Raw genomic sequence first — 7,079 nt, 5'->3', positions numbered from 1 at the left:
TGCATTGGAATTGTGGGTCATGATGGTTGAGCTTGCCTTGGATGGATTTGAATGGGCTGAATTGGCATTGATGGGGCTTAGGAAAGTTGAGCTTGATTTTATTGCCCCTGGTTGGGCTGAGCTAGGGTCCATGATGGTTGAGCTTGTGTATTTTGCCCTTGGTTGGGCTGAACTGGCCTAGATGTAGCCCATAATGGTTGGCTCTGATTGTATTGCCCTTGGTTAAACTGGACTAGCGTAGATGTGGCCCATGATGGTTGGACTTAAGTGATTTGACCCTGGTTTGGCTCAATTGGCATGGATGAGGTCCATGATGGTTGGGATTGAGTGAACTGCCCTTGGTTGGGCTGAATTGGAAAGCACGGGGACCACGGAGTGTGGGCTTGGTTGTATAGCCCTTGGTTGGGTTGGAGTAGCATAGATGTGGCCCATGATGATTGGGCCTAAATGCTTTGCCCTTGGTTGGGTTGGACCTGATCATTGCGTCGGAGTTGTTTGACTTCACTCTTGAACAGATCTATTTGAGTTTGCAATTTTTCCACATGGGTCCGATACATCAGTTCAATAACCGTTAGGTGTTGTGAGAAGTCCATACTTGGGTTAGGTTGACCTTGTGTTGTAACCATGGTTTTGGGCTGTGTGGGCTTTTATTTGAAAGAAAAGGAAAAATTGTACTTGAGTGAGCCCACAACTGCTCCTACCTGCTTGCTTAAGCAATGATAAAACAAGAATACAAATGCAACAAAAAGAAAGATGCCAGACAACAAGAACTAAGTGCAAGTAAAAGCCAAATGCAAATACGTACCAATGTGCTAAAATGCCTAGTTGGGACTCCTAAGGGTAGTTGCTAAGGCACTACATGCAAGGGCTTGGGTTTGTTTCGATAGGCTCCTAAGGGGTGTAGGGGAACCTTAGTCGGGTCGGGCTACCCATATACCTCAAGACAAGTCTTGGGTATGTTGTTGAGGTCTCACCTCGTTTATCAAGAGCCACAAACCTTATTCAAGCGGTGGTTGGATATGCCAGAGGTAAGAGAGAAGGGTCCTCCTCTTTCTAGGACAGTTGTCCCTAAGCAGTCATGCTAGGGGTCGCCTATAGTCGAGTCGAAAGGACAAGATGCAATGCAATATGTGTGAGGTGTGTGTATCATGTGTGCATGCCCAAAATTAATTAAATACCCTTGGAACTCGATTGTTTGAGTATGATCCTCTTAGAAAATCCCCAGTGGAGTCGCCATCTATGGTTACCCAACCCAGAGGGAGGGACGGATTTGGATATGGGATTTGGATGAAGTCGCCACCTAAATTTTTGGAATTGTAAATTTAGGAAAACCTGATATTTTTCAAGAAAAACATTTTCTTTCTTAGTGACTCGTTGCCCAATGGAGATGAGATTCTTAGGGTCCGGGGACCAAGGTATGGTGCAAGAAGGTGTTAGGCACCCCACACACGTCCAGTTAAACCGGCCTCTACTTCACCAATGTTCCAAGGATTATTCATAAATTTGGACTTGAAATTTTAATTAACACACACATATAATTTTATCAAGACATGAGAGAAATGAAATTTACCAAAAAGAACTTAGAAATGAAACATATTAAATCATACAAGAAAAGATGAATAAATTACGCAAACAACTAGCTAATTTGTAGGGGTTGTGATTGAAACAAAGCATTTTTATTACAAGTTGAAATAAGAAAGGATGTAACATGTTGGAAAGCATGGTATTTCATTAAAATTAGATTGAAGAATGACACTAAGTGATTAAGGAAGCTATGCAGAACTAGCAAACTAAACGATTGATGGTGAAACTATCTAATAACAAATGCAAAATAAGAATTTACTAGTGGGGATGCAATCTACTAATGCAATTATTTAGCGCTACAAAAAAATATATTACTAGCGGCAGTTTTCAACCAGGCTATATGGGGACTGCCGCTAAAAATATTGATCTTTAGAGGCAGTCGATTAAAAACTGCCACTAGAGATCAAGCGACTGCCCCTAAAGATCAGTCGAGATTAAAGCTCACCCGCCCCTCTTCCTCTTCACGTTTCATTTTATTCCCGCTCTCTCTCTCTCTTGCAGTCATCCCTCTCTCGCTTAGTAGTCTCTCTCAGTCGTCCCTCTCTCTCTCTCTTTCTCTATTTCTATCTCTCTCACACAAAGGCAATCTGTTCTACACGGACAACATCAATCGGCGTATGTAGGGGTTCCTTCTTACTAGGGAGGCCTAATAGATTGTAATATGTAATTTTGAGAGGGATCGCAGAGGCTTATAGGGTGCTGAAGAAGGGAGGAAAGGCGTGTATCATAGGCCCTTTTTATCCGACTTTCTGGCTTTCAAAATTCTTCGCAGACATCTGGATGCTGTTTCCTAAAGAAGAAGATTACCTCTGGTGGTTCGAGAAGGTTGGTTTCACCAATGTAAAGCTCAAGAGGATTGGACCGGAGTGGTACAGGGGAGTCCGAAAGCACGGCCTGGTCATCAGTTGCATCACCACCGGCACCAAGACTGATCATGGTCTATCTGCCCTCGAGGTGAGTGACACACTCTCATGAGTTTCGGATCACCTGTTTAGCGAACCCGATGAACAGACGAAACACGTAACCTAAGCAAGGATGTAGAATACGAACGAATACCACTCGTCGAGTTAATTTTTCGACGTGTCTGCATATCCAGATTTAGAAGCCAAACAACTGGAACTTAGAATGGATGGTAGAGGCAGCGACCGCTCTCCGTCAGATTAATGCGTCCTTTTGTTATATATTTTATTCATGTTGCCTTCTGTTATTTATTCTCTTGTCTATCTGGAAATTTTGAGTCTCTGACAACTCTAAACCAAATATTAACTCCATGTCTCAAAGCCATTGCTTATCATCATCTGGAGTTGATCCCAATGGGGAAGCAAGTAACATAAGAACTCGAACTGGGGCAATACCTAGGGCTCAGAGGGCAGATGCATCAACTGTTTGGAAGGAATTTACAAATCCAAAAGGGAGGAAGTAAGTGATAACTTTTGATTTTCTGAGTTCTTAATTTTCACTCATCGAAATATTAATGTGGTTTGACTTCAGTTTTGTTTAATTGATTTTCAAATGATTGCAATATAAACATTGAGGTTGTTGTGGGTATTACTATAATAAGGTTACCAAGCAATCCAAATGGATGATGCCTGAGGAATTGAAGGTGTCTTAATACAACTCATTGAGAAATTCTCTTTCTTTTTGTTTCAAATTTTATTTGTTTCTATTGCATTTTCCAACGTTGCCACACATGCTATTATTCAGTTGGCCCGTGAATAGGCAGAAAAAGCAGCTAGTCAGAGTATTTAGCCTGAGACTACCATGGCCTCTCACACCTCAGTTTCTGTCACTGTCTCTTCAGTTGAGCCACAATCTGTTTCAGCTAATTCTGTTAGCTCTACCCCATCTACTCTTATACCCGATTTGGCATCAAGCCCAGTTCCAGTGGCACCTGTTGTAGCTGCTGTTTATCCACTCCCTATGGTGGCTTCTAGGTCACAAGTTGTTCCTGCTGTACTTTGTGCTGTAACAAGAAGTGCAGCAGGTGTTCATTCTACTGCAGCAGTTGTTGCTGCTACATTGGTCAACACAACTACACAACAATGTATGCATATTTTGCAGCTCTTAAGACATTGTTGAGTTGCTTGTGGTTCTATCATGCTGGTAATTTTTTTATTGCTTCCCTTTGCCTGTCCAATTTGCAGGACTCATATTGAGAATGTGCCTAATCAAGATGTTACAACTTCTGTAGATGGAGCTTCTACTCAAGATGTCACAACAGAATGTGCCACTCTCTGTTGTGCAGCTATGCTTCTTTTTTTACATTATTTTGTATTTTTGTTGAAAAGTTGATGTTGTTTATGCTTTTTAGGAAGAAAAAAAGGGCATGGCTGTTGCAGGCAAAATCAATATTAATACTTCAGAGGAGAAAACAATTGATGATGAACCCTTGGTTTATGCTAATAAGCTGCTATGCCTTAGAAGTTGCTTTTCATGTCTTATTTGTTGTGTAAACACTGAACTTATGGCATGCATTTCATATCTTTCAGGAAGCAAAAACTGCTTTCAAAGCACTTTTGGAGTCAGCAAATGTTGAATCCGACTGGACATGGGAGCAGGTAAGCTGAAATGCATGAAGGTATTCTCAACCTTTGTGGATTCTACACTAGTGCTTGATATTGATATTTGTAAGGAAAATTCCAGCTCATGAGGGTAATAATCAATGACAAGAGATATGGTGCTCTGTAAACACTTGGAGAATGGAAGCAAGCATTTAATGAGGTAAACCTTTGTAGTGAGTATCTTGTTGATTTTATGTGATTTATGCCTAAGCACTTAGATGTTGTTAGATAGAGGAGCTTTTCTTCACTTTTTCCCGGAAGTAGGTACTTAGCTTTTTCACGGTGGATGTTAAAGCCACCTCATACTGTCATACAACATTCAAAATTTTTCGGAAAACAAGGACACATTGCTTTAACATCCATTGTAAAAAAAGTGGAAGTATGTACTTCCTGGAAGGAGCAAATTTTTTTGATTGCAGGGTAGGTTTCTGGGTCTTATAGTTATTGGTTTTGACCTTTGTTACATGGACATGGACACAAGAATCAGAATCCATGCATGCTCGGCAATCTGACAAGGCAAGACAGAGAAACAAGGACTTGCTGACATTCCTGTAGGAAAAATGACATTCATTGTATAAATTAACTGTTAATCTATGTCAAATAAGGAGAAAAAGAAAATGTCACATAGAAATTTTCTTCAAGAATCCATGGAGTGTCTGAGTCTGACACATGTCCTCTATGGACACTTCAATCATTTAAGAGAATCCATGCAACATTGACTCTCTTAAATGAGACTGAAGTTAGTGGTGCCTGGATTAGTGGAAATAGGGAACCTAGGTGGTTAAATCAGAATATCGTTGAAGTTTTTGTGTGGTTACAATAGGCTGAAACCTAGTTACTAGATTAGAAAGCAGATAGAAAGCAAGAAGTCTTAGTGTTACTTTTCTGTTTATTGAGGAAGTTTGAGTCAAACAATAGTTGATTACTATGATTCAAAGTTTGAAACACAGTCTAATAGTTGATTAAGTACAAAAATCTCCTTTTTGGTTTGGGAAACATATAAAATGGATATCTGGATTTAGGAAATGAAGAGTCATTTCCCTGTTTCTCATATCTTTGTTGGTTTTAGTATCTAGGAATCATAGATCAGCCATCTTTCCTTGTAAAATTAATGATCATCCTCGACTTTGGGTGGGTTTGGAACTAGTCATGCTCCCTTGCTTACTAGATTCATTTTCAAGTTTTCTAGTCTTATTAAGTTGTTGATGGACTGTCACAAATAATCCCCTTTTAGATAGAACTAGCCTTAGTGGTAAGCACAACTCTGTCTGCGCAAGAGATGGCTATTTGCTATACTTGATTGCTCTTTGTGTCTTCTACAGTTTCTTGTTATTTCTTAATCAGCATGGCAAGGATTGAGTTTGCTATAATGAATTGGAACTTAAAATTGTTGAGTTGTCACTTGAAATCTTCACAAATTGGCTAGATCTCAACTATTGTTCATTATTATTAACACCATGATCCATATCATTCTTTACAGTTAAATAAATGCAATGACACCTAATAAACCTTGCAAAAATGAGGTTGAACAGAAATTTTCCATTAGGAATCAGAATGGATAGGACATAGAAATCGGCATTATTCTTCTTTTCATTTTTATACATATTAGAACATTCCAGCTTTGTAGGAATTCAAATATGTTCAGAATTAGGATTCAAAGAAAAAAATGATTCCATGCCAGAATGTTTATAATCAGGGAACCTTGGTATAGAAGTATTGTTGGTACGCTGATCATTAGAGCAATTTAGTGATGCATCAGTTCTTTTTTCCCTTTTCCTTTCTACTAGATATAGTTGTTCCAATTTTAGTTCAGTCTCTTGAAAAGATTACCCAGGTTCTAGAGGCTTGTTGGATTAAACCTCTTTTCTTTGATCTAGGGATTAATGGAAAGAATCACTATTGAAGAGAATAGTTACCCATATATTTTTTTTTCAGATTTTTGTATTCTACAACCATCTGTATTAGACTCAAGATCTACTAATCATTGCAGCCATACATCTGAAGCTAATGGCAGTATATCCTTTTCACTGCCATTGCTTAGAGCTGGGTTACCATGTTATCAAAAGTCTACCTCATATTAGCTAGCATAACCTTCGGTAAGGTGGAGGATTAGAGTCATCCCAAAAGCTAATGACTTACGTATGCCCACCACAAAGGGGGAAAGGTGGGCCACTCAGGCATCTTCAATTTCCTTTATGCATAGGATGACATTGGATTTATTATTTCCCTTGGTTTTCTGTAACTGTTTCTGAATTGGCGAAATAGAATTCATGTAGACAACCCCATATAGTTAGGACTAGGGGTGTGCAACTTGAACAGGCCCAACCCAAGCCCAGACTGACCCAACCCACAATTTTACATGGGTTAGGCTTGGATTTTCAGTCCTTGGGCTGGGCCTGGCCCCAAAAGTTTGGGCTCTTATGTTTTTTGTGCTAGGCTCGGGCCTAACCTTTAGGCAACCCAGTCAACGTTGGTTTATGACTTTTCCTGTAAACCTGCTACTAGAACAAAAGGAGTGCTTGAACGGGGTTAACAAACCTATCCATTAGGTCTTGTCATTTCCATATCTTGTTGTATTGGGGGGATCTAGTATCACTTTTTTTTTTTTTATGGGATTGAAAGTAAACTTTACAGTGCTTCGATTGTAACCTAATTTATTTTTTGGAAATTAATTTTCTCAATTTTGTAGTAGAAAGCAAAAGATCTTTACTTTGCAAGTTTGGCCTTTTTGTTAGACATCTAGTCTTGATATGAATTGGCAGGTTAAGAAATCATTAAATCATGTTTGTGATGTCTTGACAAGATCTTTTCAGCTTTGGTTTAGGTTGTGTTGGTTTACCATAACAATACTTTGGTTATTAGAAAGGAAAGTACCTAGGCCTAGAGGTTTATCCTTTCTAGGTAGTTGGTCTTGATGTAAACTATCATGTCAAG

At 39.3% G+C, this 7,079-nt stretch overlaps 1 long non-coding RNA gene across 1 annotated transcript; it reads left to right on the top strand.

Annotated features, from left to right (window-relative positions):
• The first annotated feature begins 2,372 nt into the window (after positions 1-2,372).
• LOC148860653 (uncharacterized) lies at positions 2,373-4,349 on the top strand. The gene is made up of 4 exons (XR_016112426.1): positions 2,373-2,538; positions 2,866-3,003; positions 4,074-4,142; positions 4,228-4,349. It is a non-coding gene; the product is annotated as an uncharacterized LOC148860653 (long non-coding RNA).
• Positions 4,350-7,079: the final 2,730 nt, after the last annotated feature.

The sequence above is a fragment of the Nelumbo lutea genome, chromosome 4, assembly GCF_056320005.1.
Source record: "Nelumbo lutea isolate HS-2025 chromosome 4, American lotus-T2T, whole genome shotgun sequence".
NCBI lineage: Eukaryota > Viridiplantae > Streptophyta > Magnoliopsida > Proteales > Nelumbonaceae > Nelumbo > Nelumbo lutea.
This window is presented reverse-complemented; position numbering and strand designations above follow the sequence as displayed.